Source organism: Mauremys reevesii, linkage group 1 (assembly GCF_016161935.1).
Source record: "Mauremys reevesii isolate NIE-2019 linkage group 1, ASM1616193v1, whole genome shotgun sequence".
In the NCBI taxonomy this organism is placed as follows: Eukaryota; Metazoa; Chordata; order Testudines; family Geoemydidae; genus Mauremys; species Mauremys reevesii.
The window spans coordinates 164042912-164067674 of record NC_052623.1 but is presented as its reverse complement, the minus strand read 5'-3'; the positions used below and the strand labels follow the sequence as shown (position 1 = coordinate 164067674).

At 44.6% G+C, this 24763-nt stretch overlaps 1 long non-coding RNA gene across 1 annotated transcript in view; it reads left to right on the top strand.

Moving 5' to 3' along the window:
* Positions 1-10533: 10533 nt before the first annotated feature.
* Positions 10534-24763, top strand: part of LOC120383572 — a 26577-nt gene continuing 12347 nt past the window's right edge. Inside the window, exon 1 of the long non-coding RNA XR_005588489.1 lies at positions 10534-10588. This is a non-coding gene — a long non-coding RNA (uncharacterized LOC120383572). The remainder of the gene's footprint in view (positions 10589-24763) is intronic.

Genomic DNA, 24763 nt, shown 5'->3' with positions numbered 1-24763 from the left:
GCAATATGTTGAGGCATCACCATTAGCAGAAACATCTCTCTGGCATAGGTGGCTGGGTGTCCTCCTCAGTCCAGGAAAGCCACTTCTCTTTTCCATTCCAGTACCTTTCAAATTGCTATATTCTCCAAGTGATGGCCAGCTTTTAAAGAAGAAAATAATGACTGGTAACATGACCCCTGAAGGAATGGAAGCACACTGGCCCCTCATTGCACTATAAACATTACAACATTGTAATAAAAGTAATGCAAGTATCTTACCTTTCTCAGCTTCTTCCTTGTGGGCTGCAAAAGTCATCTGAAGTAAGGAGGTTGTAAACTTGCACTCCTGGCATTCTAGAAAGTATCAATATTGTGGCTTTCAGCAGCACAGTTACATTATGTGGGGGGATTTAGATACCTTCCAGGGAGAAATGAAAGCTACCCTTGACTTGGCAGGACATTATGATACCAACAGGGAAACCATGCCTGTGGTAAGGCAGGAGCCGTACCACAGAGATAGCAGAGGAAGACACTGAAGGATCTCGGAAGACTATGCTTCTTGACATAGAAAGGAGTCCAGAGCAATTCAGCTTTCTTAGGGAGGAACGAACTCTTAGGTGGGGTGAGGCATTCCTGCAAATGGAGAGACAGCACAGGCAATGGGAGCATGCACAGACAGAACGGGAGCATGCCCTCATGCAGTCCCTAGTCCAACTGGCGATGGAATGGTTTCAGGGCCCACCCGCCACTGTGGCTGCTGCTCCTCTATGAGAACAGGCATATTTCTTCCTCCTCCAACTGCTGCCCAGGCTGCTGCTGAGGCAGTGAATCCCACCCTCTGCCCTGACAGTGAGGAGCATGCTGGATGCCCTGGACAACATCCTCCACAGGCACTCAAAACCCCTTGCAGGGGAAGCCCCAGAATATTCAGGACGGGGAACAATGAACCCAATCCAGTCCCTGTAGCCCAGTCTGTGTTTAGACCCTCAACTACACACAGGAGATGTCCTTGTTTGTCCCCCCGCACACTATTCTGTGGCCATTCCCCCCCACCTTGTCAGGAGGAGGGGGAAGGTTGAGGAGATGTGTCCACAGACATTAATGTTTACCCCTCATCTCGGGGAATTTGATCTTCTTCTGCTTGGTTCATTTGTTCCTGTTACAAACTGTTTTAGCTGTATGTTTGATGTATGTAAATAAAAGTTATTGTTCACTTCACTTGTGTGTGGACCTTGTTTACCAAGTATGATCAACATGATACTCTCCAGAGGTTTGGGATGGAGTAGCAGAATTTACAGCACATGACTGAGATTTCTTAAAAGTCTGGTGCCATAGAAATGCAATTTCATCCCTCCCACAATCCCTCCCCTGAGCCATGAATTTTGCTAATGTTAAAAAAAGAGAGAAAGAAGGGGGAGTTCATGACAAGGAAATAAGATGTGAAATAATTGTTGCTTTCCAAAGCACCAGAATGAAAAACAGAAGATGAGATAAATGAAATGTCTTTATGGCTTCCTTAATGATTTAAGCAATAATATAGACAAGGGAAGCAAAACTAAATTAACGCTAAAGAGAAATACTTCCATGCTGAGTGAGCACAGCCCAGATCTGTTTCTCAAAGCCTGTACACTGAGAGGCACTTTTATAACCCTGTCTTCCCACTTCCCCATCCCCCAACAGTCACCAGTGAAAACCATGGGAGTAATGATGCATAACACCTGATAAGTAGTGTGAGCAATGGAGCTGTGAGGAAGGAACATGCGCAGTACCTCCTAATACCTTCCAGAATTTTTTAAAAATTACTTTAATGCAGTTCTTCCCTTAAAGCAACCCCAAACAGAATAGTTAACATAGAACAAAAACATTGCTCAGTGATGCCCTTGAAGTGTGTTAAAATTCTCCTCAGCACAAAACTACGGCCAAAGGTGTTAACCTTGAGGGCTCTCCCTCAGTTGTCTACTTGCAGTTAGTGTATTGACGTTGGCTGCTGGGGATTGAAACCCACCGAGGTGTCTTGCAACAGAAGCATGTGGCAATACTCTCTTGGGCTTTCCAGCAGTACCATAGCGTCACAATAGTGTCCCTCAGTGCAGGCCCAAGTCACATTCTGGGTCCCTGCTGTTCCCTGATGTATGAGCACTCAGAATTACAAATTTCCTTGGCCCACTGGGAAACAGAAGCTGTGTGCACAGGGGTGGGAGCAGACTGCCTGTACAGGCTTTGAGAAACAGATCTGTCCTATGCCAACTAAGCATGGAAGTATTTCCCTTTAGCCTCACATATTTTGTGCAAAGCACAGCATGCCACAATAGTCTGAACTGCATTGCCCATATTAGCATCCAGATGGATCTGGAGGGATCACCAATGGGCCTTTAGCCATCCAGTGGCCCTCTTCACCACCATTCTGCAGCTACTCAGGTTGTTTTCGAATTCCCCTTTTCTTGGTCTGCGATGTTGGGGTATGGCTTCATGAGCCACCGTTGGAGCAATATGCAGGGGCTCCCAGAATAAATTTTGGCACAGAAACACTGTACTTAAACACATCATTACAGCGGAAAAAAGACCCTTCTCCCCCCCCTCAACCCCACAATGTAGCCCCAACTTCCTGAGCACCATGGCATCAGAGACCTTTCCCATGTGTCAGTATTCATGTTCGTGAACCAACCGCTGTGGTCCACAAAGCCTTGGAGAAACAGTGAATAATAATCTTTGCAGTTCACATATTCACTGGCCCCCTTAAGTGGGCAAAGCATAAGGTGTGTGTTCCATCAATGGCCCCAGCACAATTTGGAAACCCCATCTTCTAAAAACCCTGCAGTAATTTAAGGTATTTAGGTTATGGCCACCACCCTTGGGTAGATCTCAGTATTGATAGCCTGGCAAACCTGAGCAACCAGCTGACTTCCCAATTCTGAACTGGTTTGCAACTGACCGATAGCTATCAGGTGTTGCCAGCTTCCAAAGGGTGATAGTCACCTGCTTCTGCACTGGTATGTGTTTCTGAAATCGAATGGTCTGTTGCTCCTTGCACAACTCGATGAAGGTCTACTACTTCCTCATTACGGAGTGCTTCAGCCACTGGTCATCATCCCAGGTTTCCAAGATAATGTCTCACCACACTGTGCTGGTTCTTTGGGACCAGAAGCGGTGGTCCACCCATGGCCATACCATTGCAATTCCAACACTCTGTTCCTTGTGATCACAGTGGATTTTCATTCCCCCACTGAGTCATCTTTCTTTGCCATTCAAATTTTTCTGGACCAGTTCCATCCAGTATCTGGTACTGCACTGTGTGAACATTTCTCTAGAAAACAGTAGACAGAGCAGAAACACATCATCATATACTTGTTCCATGTCTTCAGTGCAGTTTGGGGGGAAACATGACTGGGAACTGCCATCACCAAATGTGTGAAGGTGGCATACAGTACCAGCAACACACAGCAAGGCAGTTCCTAGCATGTTCCCCCTCTCATACATTGTTTTTCTCTTTGAGTTGCAAAGTACCTCTCAATAATATTTCATTGGACTAGTGGGCACAAATATCATCTAGTAATAGAATTCTCTCTCATTTTATAATTCACTGGGGAATGAAGCTTTTTTAAGGCGGTTTAATGTATTCAGCTTTTTATTGTACCAAGTCCAAAAATGTGCTGCCAACAAAGATAATGTCAACATTTTATTTTACAGTCAGGGCAACATCATGCAGCATTTAGTTTTAAGAAGGTACTTGATACTGATAATCTGGGCAGCTATTGTCCGGTATCAAATTTTCTGGTTTTGGATCCTGAGATGTGTGTGGTGAGGCAGTCCTCTGAGCAGCTAGATGTCTCATATCTCCTTGACCCATGCTAGTCAGGATGCAAACTTGGTTATTTGCAGAGACTGCATTGATTGCTTTGGCCAATAGTCTTGTCCTCCTGATGACGTATGGTATTTGTGCTGATGTTGTTAGATCTACCACTTACCTTTGATAGCATTGATCATATGATGTATTGTGACTCACCTGGGAACCCAAGGAGGAGCAGAAGAGGCAAGTTGCCCTTCAGTGGCTTCATTTCTCTCTCTCAGAGAAATGCCAGATGGTGGTTTTAGGCAGTTGCCCAAAATTGACTTAAGGATGTTCTCCTGGAATTTTGCAGGGCTGCATCTTACCTTTCTCTTGGTTAATGGGGACATTAGTGTAAGGGTTAGTAAAGAGGCATGCACAGTACATTGATGACACCCAGCTATCTGTATTTTATCTGACCCTGCCAATGCTGTCAAATTCGTATGCAGTGTTTGCTAGAGATTGGGATACGGATAAGATGGATAAGTCTGGATAAGATGTAATTGATGATGGTTGGATGGGGGAAGCAACCAGATGGTGTAGCAATGATATTACCTGTCCCTTTAACTGAGAGCATGTCTCTATCCTGTGTTATGAGAACTTTCAGTCTAGGGGTATTGCTGGACTGATCGCTGCTGTTAGACAATCACGTCACATCAGGGAGTGCAGTGGCCTTTTTTCATCTGTATATGGCAATGATGTGGTGTCTGTTTCTTTCAGGTTCTAATTTTGCTATCATGATCCTTGCTTTTGTCACCTTGAGCTCAGATTATTGCAATGGGCTCTACAGGGGAGAGGGAAGACTCCAAACAGCTCAAGTGTCAGAGTACCCATGGGACCTGTGCCCATGTGAATTCTGAGGAACAAAACTGTTGTGTGAGGGAGATACAGAGTAGCAATAGCCAGGTTCAGTCTACATCCTGGTATAATGGCTGTGGAGGGACTGTATTGCAGCCCTGAGGCCTGTCCCTGGATTGAGGGCATGAAAGTCTTCCCAGTAATGCTTCTTAGGGTACATCTATACTACCCGCCGACTCAGCGGGTAGTGTTCGATGTATCGGGGATTGATTTATCGCATCTCATCTAGGCGCGATAAATCAGTCCACTAATCGATGCCCGTACTCCACCTCAGCAGGAGGAGTGAGCTGAGTTGACGGGAGAGCTGCGGCAGTCGACTCGCCACCGTGAGGATGGCCAGGTAAGTTGAACTAAGATACTTCGACTTCAGCTACTCTATTTGCGTAGCTGAAGGTGCGTATCTTAGTTCGAACCCCTGCGCTAGTGTAGCCCAGGCCTTAGAACCCTGCAGAAAACCTGATTCCTCAAACTTTTGGTGTGATGGGTAAATTTCGCACTAAGCTTTTAAGCATACTAATGCCAATTAGAATTGCTGCGTGGATAAAATATGTCAGAAGGTTCATTTTCCATCCTCTGCATTTGATGGTTAAGAGTCTTCTAATATTAAATCATCTTGATTGATAAATAAACTCTGGTATGCATGGTACAAAGAGTGGTTTTTGTTAGGTTTACTTGGAAATGAAAAGATTTTTTTTGCCTTGTTTTTTCTCTAGTGGAGTATTTAAAAGCCCGTTAAGTTCTAAATCAAGTACGTAACAATTTAGCTTAAAAGTTATAATTAAAAGATCAGTTTAACTGTCTGTTCAGTTTCATGATCCATGACAGCCTCTATTTGATAAACAGTACAACTGTTAATAATATAATGACTATAAATAGGAGCTAGGAAAATGACAGCATGGTATATTTGCTTGCATGCTAATGAACATGGATTGTGTGGGTAACTGGGTTATTTCAGAGAGGGAGCACCAGGAAGGGGAGGAATTCAGTTTTCTGAAAACAAATGCCATATTAATGTTGAAACTGCGAAGATGTAAATGGCAGCAACTCAGTGAAACATTGACCTTGTGATGGCCTGTAGAGCATAGGGTGCAAGCCAAGGACATGCTGTCAGATGATTTATATCTGATTTTTTGGCCAGCAATTTGTAGTGCAGATTATAAATCTGTAGTTGTTAATGTGCTAGACTGATGATGGGACCTATTCTCCCAAATCTATTTAGATACAACCAGATATAACTGCAAACTCTGCTCTGTTGCTTTGATGTAAATACAGAATAAGCCCATTGAAACTAATGGAACTGCTCCAGATTTATACCAGAGGAACTGAGAGCATGAGGTGTCCCAGAAGCTTTCCTATTATTGGCTCGCTCTTTTACTTTGGATGGGGGAGTTAACAGTAACATACAAGTGGGGGTTGGGTGTCAGCCAAAGAAATACAAACAACATTTCATTGGGCTGTTCTCAGTTTATATTTAGATTAACATGAATATCTCTACATATATTTCCACATGGGATGTTTTCTTAAAATAACTCCGTTCTCCTCGTCACCCAGATGACTGTGGCACTACTCCGAAATTAACGGGAAAATGCACAGGGAGGCGGAATGGCTTTAAATTCATTAATACCTGGAACAAAGCTAGGGTTTAGTCCTGAGTCTAATCTGACAGATTTTAAAAAGCTATGCTCCTGTATTCGTGGTGCAGAGTTGTTATGCTTGCACGTTAAGAACAAGTTTAACATTTTATTACTAAAAAAAGTGGATGATTAGAGAGAGAGAATTCCACACACTGTCCAAAATACTGTGACATGAAGGTTATGGGTTAAAGCCACCACTGTGAAACAAGGCTCAAGTGGGATTTAGATGGTGCATAGACCTCATGCTGGCCTTCTATATAAGAGTGAATTTCATCCTATGCAAATTAGGCATGTCTGTCACAAGTAGGAGTGCTTGCCAAGAGTGCTGGTTCTGATGTTGATGGGAATTTTTCCTTTGGCTTTAGGGGGAGAGAGAGAATGCCCAAACTCAACCACACAGATGGGAATTTACATTTACAGCATCTATCTACCTAGGTACTTGTAGGACTCCCACCATCTAAGACTCAGAGTGTCTCCAGACAATACATATTGATTGACAGTGCTGTGAGATAAGACTGTGCCCCAGTCATGACACCTATTTAAAAATCAGACTTGCTAAGTGTTCCTTGCCTGGGTGCACGAGCTATATTTGGCATGATTTTACTTTCAGCTTTTTTTGTCTTGTAACAATAACAACATTATAATGAGGAATCTAAAAGTTGTTCCACCCGCAGCAATTGCCAAAGAGCGAAGACAGCTGGTTGTCAGGGCAACGGTAAGAGCACACTGTGAGCTGCCTTAAAAAGTCTTTTGCTGACTCGTGTCTTGCTGCTTTTTAATGGGTCATTGATGCTCTAAGTTAATGATCAGGGGCTAGATAAAATATCTTAGCTGGTTTAGTGCTTTTATTTGGAAAAAAAATTAAAAATATAAACTCTCATACAACTCCAGCCTTGAGACCACATTTACTATTTTCATGCTAAATCTCATTCCACTAATCAAAGCAAATATTCAGCGGGAAAACAGATTTGTGGCGCTCCTGTAGCATAAAAAGAGCCAAATTTAGTGTTGTCCCCTCTCCCTCACAAATCATATTTACTGAGTCACATACCAGCATTGTAGTTATTACAGACTCACCTTTCTCTGTTCCTATTTACCGGCATGCGATGTGATGTATGTCACGCTCAGTCCCTGTGGCCTGTGGCTCTGTCTCCACATGGCCTTTGGATCTGCTTACTCGGGGATCCAACTGGCCTTGCCAGCTCCCACTGCCAAAATCCCCCAGCACACTCAGATGTTGCTCACCCCTGTGGAGCTGCACTTGGGTGTGCAGTTGGGGCCCAATCCTGAGCCCCTGTTGATGTCTACAACTACAAGAGCTGAGGGCACTCATTGCCGTGGAGGTTCAGACCCCTAGTGTGCATAGCTCAACCTGTGTTCAGGACTCTGTGCCTGTGAAGGGAGTTGTGGAGGATGTACCCCACAGCCTAAAGAATATAAGCCACAGCATTTTACTTAATATTTGATTTCATTTGGTTAGTTTTAATTACAATAAAATGTTATCAGCAATTATTTAATATGACTAGATTTGTAATAGGGTATACTGGGCTCTTTGAAGCAGATTTATGGCTTGGTACAATTCTGTTCAACACCATTGACGAGGTTGCTAAAAGTCTGGCCAATAGTGCAGCGGGCCTAAGGCAGGCTCCCTGCCTGCCCTGGCTTCCCACGGCTCCCAGAAGCGCTGGCATGTCTGGTTCCTAGGTGCAGGAGTGGCCACGGGGGCTCTGTGTTGCCCCTGCCCCAAGAGCCGCCTCCGCAGCTCTCATTGACTGGAAACTGCAGCCAAGGGGAGCTGCGGGGGCAGTGCCTGTGGGCGAGGGCAGCACACAGAGCCCCCTGGCTGCCCTGGTGCCTAGGAGCTGGACATGCCGGCTGCTTCTGGGAGCTGCCTGAGGTCAGCACCACCCAGAACCTACACCCAGAACCCCCTCCTGCACCCCAACGCCCTGCCCCAGCCCTGAGCCCCCTCCCACACCCAAACTCCCTACTGCAGCCCACATCCCCTACCTCCTACTGCAGCCCAACTCCTTGGCCTAGCCCTGAGTGCCCTCCTACTCCCCAAGTCCATCATCCCTGGCCCCTCCTCGAGCCCACACCCCCAGCCCTGAGCCCCCTCCTGCACTTGAACCCCACGGCCACAGCCCGGAGCTCCTCCATCCCAAACCCCTCATCCCCAGCCATCCCAGAGCCCGGACCCCCAGTCGGAGCCCTCACCCCCTCCTGTACCTCAACCCCTTGTGCCAACCTGGAGCTCCCTCCTGCACCCTGAACCCCTCATTTCTGGCCCCATCTGGGAGCCCGCACTTCCTGCCTCTGCCCGGTGAAAGTGAGTGAGGGTGAGAGAGAGCGAGCGATGGAGGGAGGGGCCTTGAAGAGGGGGCGAGCTCTAGGGGCAGAGGTGTTTGGTTTTGTGCGATTAGAAAGTTGGCCACCCTAAGAATATGTATAGTATATTTTCTAGTTAGGTTTTTGTTTTATGATAGAGCAAAAAATTCCTGGACTATTGTTGCTGGTTCTCTAATGGGCTGTGTAGTAGAAAGAAAAGCATGAAGCATATGGCCTGGGACAAGGCCTAAGGCCCAAAGTTAAGTTGGGTCCTGCTGATATAAAGCAAAGTTAGCAAGAGTCAGGCTATGAGCAAAAGTCAGGCCCTGTTAGAAAACAGATGTTTGCTTGCAGGGTCACTGTCTGGTACATGAACTTGGCAAGAATAGTCAGCTGGTGTTACAAAAACACAAACACTCCTAAGCACTAAGTATTCATGTAAACACATCCCAGAAGGGAGGTGCCAGAACACTTCCCAAAAAGTTATGGTATAAACACACTCCCCGAAGATGATACTGGGGCACACTGACCCCTCCTAAAGATAAAGTTAGGATGACAGGGTGATGGATAGAGATGGTTAGACGGATCGCAGGAGGAGTGTCTTTGTCTGGCCAATGGGGGAGGGGCAAGACCTACCACTCCCTGAGCTGAGTCCCTTGTAATGGGCATACATGTGTAAGTGTCCCTGTAGAACCTACCCAGTGCTAGGACTGTGCTTCATTAACAATAAACTTGGCCGAGCTCCTTCGCCACTGAACTGAGTCTGTGGTCTTCTTGGGCGGTTCGCCTGAGGTCTGTGGTACGGACTATCTGGCCAGAGCCAGTGCAGCATGCAGAGAGAACACACACACAGCTAACAACTGACCACAAAGGTTGTGGTCACAAGGAGACATTCTGACTGAGTTTCCCCAAAGGTAGGCTGTAGTAACAGTTCCTTCAGGGAGAGAGAAAAGATCAAAAGGTTATGGCCTTGATCCTGCAAACACTCGTGTGCATGAGTAACTTTACATACAGGTGTAGGCTAAGGAGTTCAGTTATCTCCTCACATTTGTAAAGTTACTCACACACTTGAATGTTGCAGGATCAAGGCCTTCATTTGTGCTTGCTTGTTTTGGAATCAAATCAAAAGTTGGCACCCTGTATAGACTTGTTTTACTGTTGAGGGTTTTTTTCCCATCACAACTACAAAATAGACTGCTTGTGCCATTATTCTAAGCCTCTGATATTGGATGTATGTTGGCCTTTGTCTCCTAGTAACTGAAGTTTAGGCCACTTTATCTCAGTTTAAAAGTTATTTTATGCCCACTTAGTTTGTACATTTAAAAAGCACACCATCTGTGTAAGTCCCTATCCTAAGGACAAATAACTTCTGTGACTGAATGCACCCCTGTATTCACACCCTGCACACCATTGTAATATAATCGTTGTACAAAATATTGCTGGTCAGTAATATCATGGTGAAATGTCTGTACTGACATTATATGTAAATGTAAATAAGCTCAAATCATGACTGAATTCTGTTTACCAGACAAGTCTGGGGAGTGGGTAAACCTGTTTCTCAAAGACAAAAGACAAGTTGATGCCTCTAGCTAGGTGTCTTCAAAGTTGATTAGCAGTTGCTGGTGAAGTGGCCATTCTTTGGCAGCTAAAGGCAGCAGGAACAGATCAATTTGCATTTTAACAAACAACAACATGGAACCTCTTTCATCAGGAGCCTCCCACTTTGATTTCTTTCTGTTTTAGTGGTGTTACTATTGAAAGCCCAGTCATAAACAGATAGTTAAGGGTTAATGTCTTTAACCTGTAAAGGGTTAAGAAGTTCACCTAGCCTAGCTGACACCTGACCAGAGGAACCAATGGGGGAACAAGATGTTTCAAAAGGAAGGAGGGAAGTTTTCCTTTGTTTAGAGTCTCAGTTTCAGCCGGAGTGAAAAAGATCAAGGAACCAGCCTCTTATCAGAATAGTAAGTTTTAGAAAGGAATAAATAGGTTTATGTTTATTTCTTTGTAACCTGTCTTGTGCAATTAGAGGTAGAATCAAATTGGGTATTGGGGTATTTTCATTGGTGTACTAAGTTTTTGCCCAGGGGAACAGCCTCTGTGTTTTGAATCTGTTGTCTGTGAGAGTAGCTGGTATGCTAATCTTTCCCAGAGGGTTTTCTTTTACCTTTCTTTTCTTTAATTAAAAGCCTTTTTTCTTAATACCTGATTGATTTTTTCCTTGTTTTTAGATCCAAGGGGGTTGGATCTGGATCCACCAGGAGTTGGTGGGAGAAAAGAGGGGGGATGGTTAATTTCTCTTTGTTTTAAGATCCAAGGGGTTTGGATCTGTGTTCACCAGGAAATTGGTGAAATTTCTCAAGGCTACCCAAAGAAGAGAGTGCTTGTGAATGGTGGCAGCGATACCAGATCTAAGCTGGTAATTGAGCTTAGAGCTTCTCATGCAGGTCCCCCACATCTGTACCCTAAAGTTCAGAGTGGGGAAGGAACCTTGACAAGCCCCATGCATAGAAACATCAGTTTAAAGCCACCCGTAGAACTTTCTTTATATGCAGTCGTATGGCACTTTGAACTAAACAAAAAGTTTAGGGGCCAGGTTATGTTAAATAGTACCTTGCTCCACAAATGGCACCACTGAAGTACTCACACTATTCAACATGATTACAGGTACTGGAATCTGTCCCTTAACCAACATCCATGATATGATTTTAACTTCTTAAGCTACTGTTGCTAGCCCATCTGATGTCATTAACTTTTCTGAAATCGATGTTGATGTTTTGAAAAACCCTTATCCATCCCTAATAGGTCAAGACAGATCATTGCAACATAGAATTCATGAAAATTTAGGGATTGAATGGACCTCAAGAAAGGTCATTTAGTCCATCCCCCTGCTCTGAGGCACGGGACCAAGTATACTTAGATTATACCTGTCAGGCATAGGCGCCGACTTATATGGGCTCCCTGGGGCTTTAGCCCCAGGAATATTCCCAAGCAGGGGCTCTGCTCCACCAATGTTTTCTCCCCTGCTTGGAGCGCCCCCCCCGCCGCCGCCACCGCTGCCAGCCCCGGAGCTTCCCCCCTCCCCGCCCAGCCCCAGAGCTTCCCTGCCTGAACGCAGACCAGACAGCACGTCTCTCTCCCTTGCCTCTGCTGCTGCCGGCTGCTGCCTAAGGGCTAATATAACACAGCAATGCAAGCTGCTGTTGCTTGCTGGAGCACCGGCCGGGGGAGGGGAGGGGAGCGGAGTGGAGGGGGCTGTGCCATGTTTGGCAGCCCTCCCCTCCCCCTACCTGGAGGAGACACAAAGGGGACTTCCGGCCAGGACTCGGAGACTGACCTCACTCACCTGAGCAGCTGCTGGGGATTCCGTGAGTGTTTGACCCTATGATTTCCCCCCCCAGCCCCCACTCCTGCCCAACGCTGGGGAAGGGGCAGCCCCATGCCATCCCCTCCCACCGTCCCCCAGTGAAGCTACGGTGAGGGGCTGCAGCCTGCAGCAGGGGTCAGGGAGGCAGGAAGCCATATGTGAAGGCAGTGCCCCTCCCCTCCAGCACCCACCCACCACAGGGCAGATGGGGGAGGGGATTCATAGACCTACCTGAGCAGCTGGGGCTTGGGTGAATTTTATGACACCCGTCCCTGCTCCCCCGCCCCATAGCCATCACCATGCAGACCCCACTTCTGCCCCATGCTGGGCAAGGGGCAGCCCCATCCACAGTGAAGTTATGGTGAGGGGCAGCAACATGGAAGGCCACCTGTGATGGCAACCCCCCCCACCCCCTAGTACCCATCATAGGGGAGGGGAGTGAGCTTTCTGGACCTTAGAGGGGGCCTAGGAACATATGCAGTGACTGTGGTGCAGAGTGAGTGTGCTCTGGGGGGCAGGGGGGGAGAGGAGGGGTCCCTCCCCTGGAGCTTGCTGCTGCCAGTGGTGGTGATGGGGAGTCCTCTCTGGCCCTAGCTCTGGGGCAGCCTGTCTGCACCCCAAGTTCCTCATCCTCAGCCCTGCCTCACCCCAAAGCCTGCACCCCCAGCACTGAGCATGCTCCTGCACTGTGAACCCCTCATCCCCAGCCCCACCCCAGAACCCTCACCTGAGGGGAAAAACGTGCAACTTAAATTTGGTGGTCAGTTTGGAGTATCATTGTATTTAGCACAATATTTGATTATTTTACACCCTTCAAAGTATGTAACTGGTCGTATACAGGTGTTTTCTCTGAATACTGTCTGTGTGCCTCAGTTTCCCCAATGCATTTCTTAAGGCTCTAGATGGTGGGATAAGGGGGTGTGATTGTTGTAAAGCCCTAGAGGGACAGTGTGATGCTGTCTGCACAGATAATGGCTGCAACCCTGCCTCCAGGCAACTGATAGCCTGGGCCACCCCTCTGCAAGGTGCCAACTGAAGGTGTTGGAGAACAAAGATATCAGGTGGCCTCCTAATGCCTGGAAAAGAGACAAAGGCCGGAGGAGGGAGTGTCAGTGCCTGTGCAGACTTCCAGGAAGTGCATGGTGTGGAAGGGGATGCTGGGATGCTTTGGAACAACTCCATACAAAGCCAGTCAGGACTCTGGGGGAGCCTCCTCTCTGAGCATACTGTCTCCAGGGCAAGAAGCTCACACCTTCCTGGGTCTGACCTCGGAGCATTCAGCATGCCCTTCCACACCATGCACTTTCCATGGCGAGTGTGCCCAGGCAGGTCCTGGGGCAACCAGAGGTCCCTGCACCCCAACTCCGCAGTCAGATGTGACTCTCAGCCAGACAGTAAAACAGAAGGTTTATTAGATGACAGGGATACAGTCTAAAACAGAGCTTGTAGGTACAGAAAACAGGACCCCTCAGTCAGGTCCATCTTGGGGGGGTGGGGAGCCCAGACCCAAGTTCTGGGCCTCTCCCGATTTCCCCAGCCAGCTCCAAACTGACACTCCCTCATCTGGCCTTTGTGTCTCTTCCAGACAAGGAGGCCACCTGATCTCTTTGTCCCCAACACCATCAGTTGGCACTTTGCAGGGGAAACTGAGGCACCCACACAGTATTCAGAGAAAACATTAAGAACATTCCCACTTTGTCACAACAGGTGCAACAAAATTTAATACTGTATATTGAAGCAGGCAAGTGCTGCTTCTGACTTTCCACTTTTAATTGACCCTTGTAATCTTGTGGTGCTGACGCATTGTAGCTTCATTTTATGTCAGCTTACAGGGTGAGAGCGGGGGGTGGGGGGGGACCACCATTTTGGGCCCCACCAAAAATTATACGAACCTGCCGCCTATGCTGTCAGGTATTTGTTTAACCCATTCTTAAACCTCCAATGATGGTGATTCTATAACTTCCCTTGATAACCAATTCCAGTACGTAACTGTCCTTGTCAGGAAAAACTTTCTAGCTATATCCAAACTAAATCTGCCTTACTACAGATTAAGCCCATTGCTTCTTGTTCTAGACTTTGGTGGACATGGAGAACAATTCACCACCATTGTCTTTATAACAGCCTTCAAGACTGTTATGAGCTCCCTCCTCAGTCTTTTCTCTAATCTAAATATGCCTAGTTTTTTTGAAAACTTTCCTCATAGCTCATGTTTTTTAAATCTTTTATCATTTTTGTTGCTTTCCTCTGGAATGTCTCCGGTATGTTCACTTCTTTCGTGGCACCCAAAACTGAGCATAGTACTCCAGCAGAGGCTTCAGCAGTACTGAGAATAGTGGGACAATTACCTCCCATGTCTTACATACAACACTCCTGTTAATACATCCCTGAATGATATTAGCCTTTCACATTGTTGGTTCATATCAGTTTGTGATCCACTATAACCACTGGGTCCTTTTCTGCAATATTACTGACTGCCTACCCAGATAATCCTCATTTTGTATTTGTGCATTTGATTTTTCCTTCCTAAGTGCAGTACTTTGCACTTCATTGAATTTCATCTTGCTGAATTCAGATCAATTCTCTAATTCAGGGATCGGCATTTTTGACACGTGGTAAGCACCCTGGTGGGCTGGGCCGGTTTGTTTACCTGCCGCACCCACAGGTTCGGCTGATTGCGGCTCCCACTGGCCGTAGTTCACCGCTCCAGGCCAATGGAGGTGGCGGGAAGCCACGGCCAGCACATCCCTTGGCCCATGCCACTTCCCGCAGCACCCATTGGCCTGGAGCGGCGAATCGCGGCCAGTGGGAGCCGTGATTGGCCGATCCTTAGGATGGGGCAGGTAAACAAACCGGCCCGGTTTGGATAGGGTTTGTAGAGTTTTGAATACTTGGCCTAATACTAATTCATTTAACAACAATAAGACACAAATTATTTGTCAGCTTCTTAAAAATTACTGCAACTTTTTGAAAATAATTACTAGCATTTTTTCCTTATCTTGGGCCAATCCTGTGTGTGTTACATGACTCGACTCCTATACGTCAGTGAAGGTATTAATACGAGTAAGGCAGTGTTTATCAAACTGAAGATCTCCCCCTGGTTTGGGCACCAGACAAATCTGGGAAGGCTGGTGGGACAGGGCAGTGAAGATAGGGAAAAACTGCCTGACTTCATATTCACTCTGCTTCCTCATTGCAAATGTGGTTTGTGGGTAAAATGGTGGTTATCTCCTTCCTTTCTTTCTCCTGTTGCAATCCCTAACAGAGCAGGCCACAGAAATAGACCTCATATATATGGCTAACCAAGCAGCATGGCTGCCTGGACTTGGGGTGTCTCACATGGTCTCAGAAATACTCTGCACATAGCAAGAGCACATGTTCTGGCCTTGGAGCCACCACTAGAATCACTCCAAGCAGCATGCAGCCTTCTGGTGAAGGGAATAACAAGGGGGGCAAGCAAAAATACCCTAGGAAAAGTGCAAAAATGAACAAAAAGTAGAGAATGAGGCCACAGATTGAGGACAGAAGGATGGAGATGTGGAGAGAATTGACGGGGAAAAAAGAACTAGTGACCTTGTAGCTCTTCCTGGTCGGGGCACAAGAGGATATGGGCAAGGAGGGGAGTTATCTGGTGAAAACGGCTTGGAACCAATGCATTATGGCAAGGCAGGATTTGGCTCTTAATGCAAAAAGCAATAGATTACTTACACTGAGTAAAGTGGTTCATTTTTAGAATCTCCCCGTCTGCAAATATTGAATGGACTTTGCTTGATAATAAGAAAATAGCTTCAGGATCCTAATGATTTGGCACCAGTATGTTTTAATGATTAGATGTCTTGCAACAGATTGATTCTCTAACTTAAGAGAATGCTAGCAGTGTCATAGGAATGCGCTTTCCTGTTTTAGAAAATAATTACATGCTTCAAATACTTAGAACTTCCTCAGATGGGTACACTCTGCTTCCCAGTTTTTCTTAATCAGAGCTGGGGTTAACAGAGGTGTAGCCAGGGTTTCTTTCTATTCAGAATGCTTTTCATGCACAGTAGTCCAGTATTTTGACATAAACCAAGCTGTGGTTTTGTTATAAAGCAGGATCCCATTTTAAGGAGGACTAATTGATTCAGCTTTTAATCAGGCTACCTCTGAGCTTTAAAAGAAAATGACCATTTCTGTTCAGCTCCCATAAGATATTGAAACAGTTGTATATCTCAGAATATATAATACAATTTTTTGAAGATTGTTTATCAATTCACTACTGAGAGCAGTTTTGGCACCTTAATAAATCTACTGAGTAGGTGCGATATGGGGTGGAAAACATTTGTAATTTATCTCACTATGATATTGGCTAGTATACATTAGCTAGTCCGTGGGAAAGGAGACTAAAGCTTTGGCCTCACTTTAGCATTAACATACCAATTGCTTTGTTCATTTTAAATGACAGACTGATGACCTGTTAATATACCAGTTCCATTCCAGTGATCAAAATCTTTGCAAACTTGCTCAGCTTTTCTATTAATAAAGTGATTACAGGAGTTAATTCAGTTACACTCGGCAGTAATATCCTTGGCTCTTTAAAAATAAAAATGAATGCACAGCCATAACCTCACAAAAAATCAAATCTGAATCTGATCCTCTACCCCCACTCTTTACATAAGCATGTCTCGTCAAAATATTCTTTTACTCCTGCTATTTATTGTATTGCTTTGTAGACATGGTTATTATAGATTTCATACATTTTCCTGCACATAGAGGTTTGAGCTGTCAGCTAGGAAGTTTGAATAGAAAGTCGGAAATGATGTGGTTAATAACATTAATGCTATGCTGGCATAATAAAAAATGTATTAAATATCCTGAGATATAAAATTTTATCAATATCTTGTGTGAGCTGAATAGAAACAGTAATTTTCTTTCAAAGCTATTGTTTTTGTAACTAGAAGACCTTTTTATTTAGTGGGTTAATCTCTACTCATTTATTAATCCCTTTTAAAGGGTGTCTGGTGTTTTCCAGTGTTTAACCCAATGGGGCTTTAATGCTTTCTCCTAAAATTACCAAATTATGTTTAAGACCTAAAGGCAAAATTTGCAACCCCGTGCCCAAATTTAGGCACCTAAATAAAAGCTTTTTCAAAGATGTTGAGTACCTCTAGCTCCAATTGAATTCACTGTGATTTGTGGGTGGTCAACACCTCTGAAAAGTCAGACCATTTCTATCTGTTAAGGCAGGATTAGCATGAAAAATACTGTGTTAAAGCAGAAAATGTATCTCAGCTTAATTAGAAAAGGAGACATATTATATCAAAGAAAATATAGTGCTGATCATTATCAGTTCAGTATAACAAAACAACAATTTCTGTTTAGCAGTATAACACTAGTTCATCCATATTTAATCCATAGCCTATTAATTACACCTCTACCTCAATATAACGCTGTCCTCAGGAGCCAAAAAATCTTACCGCGTTATAGGTGAAACCACATTATATCAAACTTGCTTTGATCCGCTGGAGTGCGCAGCCCCGCCCCCCCGGAGCACTGCTTTACCGCGTTATATCCGAATTCATATTATATCAGGTGGTGTTATATCGGGGTAGAGGTGTATATGGGTAAGCTTAGATATATGGATGTATGTGTAGGCACCCAGGTTTCAAAATTTTGGCCTCAGTCAGAAACCTGAACATCAAGAATGTGGTGGTGATGTTTTCTGGTGTATTAAAGATGGTGTTGTGTTCAGTAATAGCAGAAAGATTTTGCATAGCTTATGCTGTTCTGCTACCCTTGAACACAATACAGATCTAGCCTAACTGAGGAATACAATTTCATTCTTAAATGATCTGCTTAGACACCTAACTGACACTAATTTCCTCAGAAATAATGAGGATCATTAATGATCTGAGAGTGGTTAGGTACCCATCTGTCAAGGATTGTCAGAAGGGGACCTCACCCCATCTTTTAGTAAAGAAGCTATTCTACGCACTCTTTCCCCCTATCCCCACCCCTTTTTTTAAAGACACTTCAGAAATTGGCAGGCTTTCCTCAGTTACTATATATAAGTAAGGAGGAAATTAATACTCTATGGATTAAGTATGGGGATGAACTGCTAAACAGTAATTGTTGTTTTGTTATATTGAATTGATGATGATCAGCACCATATTTTCTTTGATACGTTTCTCCTTTTTTAATCAAACTGAGATACATTTTCTGCTATAACATAGTATTTTTCATGCTGATCCTCCCTTAACATAGTATTTTCATGCTGATTCTGCCTTCATTGTAACTTTATTACTATAGAACATACAAACTAAAATAAAAAGTGAAAATTCCATTTTAAAACTATTTGACAGTCAAATAATACTTGTGTGTTCTCCTGAAGCGTTTATCATGCTGACTGCTCAGTAAACTAATTTGTAGGAAAGATGAACACACTGTTTTCCTAACCCTTATTCCCCAAAGGACCTGACAAAAGTGTACTAGCAAATAAACATATGATATCTTATCTTAAATTAGTCTTCCCACCTGCTGTGCTTAATTTCAGGATACTGAGATACTGTTTTCAAAACAACTCTTTAGTCCATCCACCATTCTGTGCACACTTGAATTAAAACATTTAGGGGGGCATTTGCCCTCATATGTAAAGAATCGTTTATCTCTGACTTGCTGTTAAATGTATTTTGATGAGCAAGTGTTTAAGCATTTTAAAGCTTATTTGCAGTATTCTGGCTACAGACAGCAAATGGAGAAAGAAGAGAAAAGGAGTTCATTTTATACATGCTCAATCAGTATCTGAAGCTACATGCAAATATGGCTTCAGTAGAGACTCCCCTGCTGTTAGTCTGTGTCCTTGTGTAACCAGCTGCATTACTTTTGCCCTGATTGCTGTCAGTATTCAGCATGGCACCAGAATATCCAAACAGACCTCAGTGTGAAGGGTCTGCATGTCACCCCTGAACTGGGGTCACACAGTCTCTGAGTTATCACCAGGTGATCTTTGGTGGTTATTGCTTCCTGTCAACAGTGTAATCACTGAGAGCTGGATGGTCAGGGTACTGATTGGTTGGGATATCTGAGTTAATATGTTAACATATCTTAGTCTGTGTGAGTGTCCTAGTCTCTAAGCATTTTGTGATGGATGTTTTCAGTACCTACCGCATAGATATGTTTCAGTGGTGTCGAGGGTATGTGGCATCCTACTGAACCCTGATGCTTATGTACTTGTCCTATGTCTGTGCCTGACAGCATCTGCTGTGGTCACTTGCCGCATGCTGCTCAGTTTCCCAGATCCTGCAGAACTCATGACTGCAAATGATAGGATGATGGAGAAGGAGTTGCCTGAGGAGACTGGTACTGTATACTGAAGCCAGTTTCTTCCCCTTTCTTAACTGTATGGGCCAGCGATGGCTTTTATGGATGTATAATAGGACACATGCTTCATGAAGCAGCCCATCTGGACCCATTAGTATGGTATCACTACCATATTTGCCCATGTCAAAAGGATGTGGCTATGAAGAGGAGCAAATCCTGAATGTGAATTCACTGTTATGCTGGAAAGTGTGCCACTTGTGTTCTCCAGGTCAGTCTATGGCAGTCAGTACAATTGTTACTCCCAGCGAGCACACTGGCACCCATGTCCTGTCACTGCTGATATGGTCCCATCTACCATCAGGGCCTTTCTGGTGTCGGTGTGTATTCAGTATCTGGCTTGAAGTATATTGGTGGCTTTCATTTGGTGCTGAGGTGGACCACACATTCCTCTGAAGTGTTTCCATGGAGTGAACTTGTCGTAACTTAGAGCTGTGCTCACTCAAACATTTGGACAGTGTTTCGAGTTTGATAGGGTGCAGTTCCAAGGGTTCCTCGATAATTTCTTTTCCTCTCCTCCTGTTGTGATCATTCCTAGATTGCTATTGTGGATTTCCTATCTGTGTGAAGCTACACTGCTTTCTTGCCATTGGTATGATGCCACATACTGATTGGGCCAGCTGCTACATATTTCTCTTCCCTTTTAAGCATAGTTGGCTACCTTTCCCTTTCATTCCTTCCCATCAATCTCAAGGCAACATTTGGCTTCTGGTTAGCTAGTTGTTCAGAAACCATCATGGAAAAGTGTAGCATAGCAATGCCTCAGGAGTAAAGCTGTGACTACTCTGGGAATGTGTCATCTCTGAATGCCACTGGATTTTAAAGTTGTCAGAGCGTTGGTGGGTTATGCGCCTCCTTCCTTTGGAGCACCTGCTCTGTGAATGGCTGAAATACAAATTTGAATGTGGATATTAGTGTTGTGCAGGTAGCAAAACTGTCACTGGTTCCAGTTCTTCCCACAGTGTTATGTTTTGTCTCACGGTATGACACTGTGTTACACAGCATTTTATTACACCTGGTGCCTTATTTAATAGGGTTTTGGTGAATAAGCCAGAAACTAAACCCCAGGTAGCTTTCGAATTGAAAAATACATCAACAACTTGCACACTGGTTTTGGGAAGGTGAGGTGTCTTTTTTTATCAACGCAGCATTTGGGTTTCCATAGCACTTAATTTGTCTTCATTGGAAGAGATGCTAATAGTCAGTCATTGCTTGTCCACATGAGTGAACTAACAGATCTTCACTGTATGCCACTGAAAAGCCTATGGAGTTGGCACAAACATGCTAAGCATTCTTAAGGGAGAGGAAGGTTTCATATTGCAGTAGTCTTTTGTTATTGTCTTTGCTTATATGAAACATTTAAAGAGCATAAATATTGTCTGTCTTGGAGGTCAGAACTCATTCATCTTAATCTCTTAACTCTGTTCCTTTCAAATCTCTTCTGCTAGCTCGGGGTTCTCAGACATTAGGACACTATCAAAGCAGTAAGTTAGTGTTCACAGTTCCATCAGGCTTTTGATCTTTCTTTCCTTCGGGTTCTCCTGTGGGTTTCTCTAGTACGGTACTGATGGCATAAATTGCACTGATCACAGCAGATTGCAGATGTACTTGACCGTATGGCTTGCAGAAGCTGATAGCTCTGGGTTGGCAGGTATAGTTGACCATGAGTAGCATCAGTTTGGATTGTAAGAAAAGGGTTCAGAATGGGAAATGAAACGGTAGGCTGTAATACTGGAGGAATGCTTTAGGAACTATTTTGGGCCAGATTCTCTGCTGCATGCAGCTTCTGCTAGGGTTAGGGCTGTCAGGACGCCAATGACAAAGCCTTTGTACCAGACTGCAGCAGGCTCTCTACACTGTGCTCAGTTGGCTATAGTCCCATAGGGACGGTATGCCAGCTCAGGGTATCTGAGCCCATCTTGCTCTGATGACTCTTTTTCCTGCCTCCAACACACTCCCTGTACCCAGGGCTACGGGGAAGGAGGTCTAGGAGCCAGTAATTCTGGCTTGGTCTGCCAGAAACACCCTTCCCCCATGGGTGGAAAACACCCTTATGTGCTAACTGTGCATCCCAGGGAGAGCAAAGTGCAAATCAAACTGTATTTTAAACTCTATATCCAAAGCTACTGAGTTTCCTCTGGTGGTCCAACAGGGGTCCAAACTCGGTGATCCCTCATCCAGCAAAGTTTCCACTGACTTCAATTAAGGACTGCAGAATTTGGCTCAACAGAACTGTTGGTCTTAAGGATGTACATTTTATAACTCTTAAAACTGCACTTCTTAATCATGAAATTGTATGGCAACTGGCCCCACTGAAGCCGTCTCCAAGGAAACACTATCCATCCCTCTGACTCCCACCAGCGTGGCAGCGTATTAGAAATGGCAATGTCACTGAAGACGCAGTTGATTCAATTTATTAATGTTCCTGCCAGGTCGCGACTGAATGTGTGGCTGTGGTGAAGGCGTTCGCTGGTATCCGAATGACAGCATCAATGACCATATTTACCTTGAAATAAAGGGTGGAGTAGCATAGTGCAATATAACGTGAAGCTGCATGATTATAACATTTGTGGACATCATCAGGAGTCCAGGAAGAGTTTAAACACTTCTGTGAAAGGAGCAGTGTACCAGGGAGGGTAGAGGGGCATTCATAAGTAGTTAAATGTGCGCAGTATACAGGAAATTAAATGCGTTAGTATACAGTGCACATTTAATTTCAAAGTGCCAGTAAAAAGCAGGAGGAAGCAGGGTTTTTACAACTGCAGTAATTGGCAGGAACGTGTTATTATTTACAGTAGATGAACAGCATTTCCAAAGTAAACTATATACATGCCATACATCAAAATAGATATCTGTGCTTTATAATTGAAGGTGTAACTGACGTCAGCCTGTTCGCCACAAGCAGCACAGAGAAAAAGCTGCTGTTGTCAAAAGGATCATGGCTTCCTGGGTTCTCCCAGCTCTGTTTTTCCAGCTTTCTTTCTCACCCATTGTTTAACTGTAGATTTGGAAGGGCACCAGCCCACTGACCTCTTCATGAATGCAGAGTAGCACTTTGCAAGGCTTTCTGGAGCGCTCTGCCAGTACTAAAGAATGGGGGCACATTGAGAGAGACTCCCAGATGGTTTGCAAGGGAGCCCTAGTGGGTGTTCAGGGGAAAGAAGATGAAACCAGAAGAAGAATGAACATCAGAAAAGGGAGAAGAGAGAACCACAAGCAAAGATGATAGGAAGGACAGTGTGCAGGCGAAGAGCTGACAGAGAAAGAAATGAGGACAAAAGCTTGTGACATGTGCCTTAGGCTTGTACCCAACTTATACATCAACTTACAATTCAGCCTGCTGAGTCTTAGGCCTAGCCTAAACACTTTTTTGTTTGTTTGTTTGTGTAGGGGGCATAATTTTTATACTGAAATAGTTAAAATAGGGTGTGGACGCAGTTCTATAACTATAGCTTATTTCAATAGCTATACAGATATTAGCACCCTTATTCTGGTATAATTGCCGATAGTAGGGAGCGGTACCACTTTAACTAACTACATCTGTTTCTAGACAGTGGTACAAAAACTGTGTGTAGACTGAGGGAGTCTAAACTGGTGTGTCATATAAAGCTGACGCTCTGCATAGGAAATATATATTTCCTATTCTGGTTTTAAAGAGCATCAATAAGTCATAAAAATAATGGTAAACATATAACAACATTGACCAGCAGCAAAAATTGAATCTTTTCCTTACCCAGGACACTATCTCTTCTATACTTGCCAATCCACTCAGGGTAAAATTCACCACTGTGCAGACATGCAGCATGAGACTTATGCACAGTTTAAGTCCCACTCATTCCCTATTTTGAGGGCTTCAGTGTTGCAGAAGCCTTGTGCTAACCATCTGCCCAGGGCTGAATTTCAACCTCATTTCATTAGACTGTTCCCTGATGTTCAGTTCACCCACCAATTTCCAGTGTTAAATTAGTTGAAAGCTCAGTGTATACCTGCCTGACTTCCGATAATTTATTAAATACCAGTTTTGGCCATGTCGTCTACAAAAACAACTGTCAAAAACCACAAGCACTTTTCAGTGCTAAGCATATAAAATCACATTTCATCTTTTCGTCTGGCTTTCATACTGTAAAACCACTGAGTGCTCGATTATGTCTGTCCCTCTGGATCGGTACAAAGGAAAAGGGATAAGGGTGCAAAGAATCTTCTTCTTGATCCCCTTGTTCAGGGGTCAAATTGGGAAGAAAAGGGGACGGAGGCAGTGGTACTTTTCCAAGTACTGCCTACCCAAGCTCCACTCACTTAAGATGCCCAAATGGGACACTATTCTCAGTAGATTGTGCAGATGTTCAAAGTATCCTGGTTTTATCAGGCATGGCTTCCCCTCACTGGGGCGCAAATGCCCTGCTGGGCTTGACTCCTTCTTGATTAGGGGGGAAATAAGTTGTGGTATCTCCCAGATCTACCCGTCTGTGGCACCAAAACAAATGGTTCACTCACCACAGTCTTCAGTTATCCTCTCCTCCACGTTTGTGCTATGAAATAGTTCGTAGTGTGGACGTTTTAAAGTGTCATCACGGTCCTCTGAGTTAACTTGCCCTGAAATAAATGGGGCAATTCACTTATTATTTCAGGCTCTCTGCAAACTCAGGCAGATATTGCTGCTGTGGTTATCATGTTTTTGATGTTTTTTCTTTGCAACCGTAAAAGACTTTTTAAAAATGGAAAGCTGAGACTCTGGAGAACAAGGAAGCCACTTGGGAGAGATGCTGGTTCACTGTATTTATCCAGTTCAACCTCTGTCTATGCAGGGCCAAGCACAATCTCAGGCCTCATGTTCCTGGTGCAAAAGGACCAGAAGAACTGCAGCGCTGCTAAATCTTGTGATTTTTTAAAATTGAAATTAAGGAGATTTTGACCCCTGCTGCAGGGAATCTCACTATGTTGAAAGAAGCTTTGGCCACCATGCAATGTTTCAGACCTCCCAAGAAACCCCTTCTCTGATTAGATGTCTACCTCATTTATCTGTGGTTTGGGGAAGAACAGCCAATCAGAGCTGCTGCGGTTGGCAGGGAGTGCTGCCCCTCCCTTTAGGAGCTGATACTTTTTACAATAGCAGGGGCAGCAGCTGATGCCATTTTCACAAGTGGGGGGAAGGAGGGAATAGAAATTATGAAAGCTCAGGATGCCTCTTCCCTTCTGCCCCTGCAATAGCAGGTTGGGATGAGTAAGTAAAGGACCCCCATTGGAACGGCTAAGGCCTGGGAGGAGAGAGAATGTCCATAACTGTAGGAGGATCAGAGAGGTGCTGGGGGCAAGGGGCAGATGTGGGTCTGGGTGAGGGGCACAGAAGTAATTGAAGTGGAGTAAGGAAGCACAGCATTAATGTGAGGCCAGGGGAGTACATAATTGATGTGTGGCTGGGTGG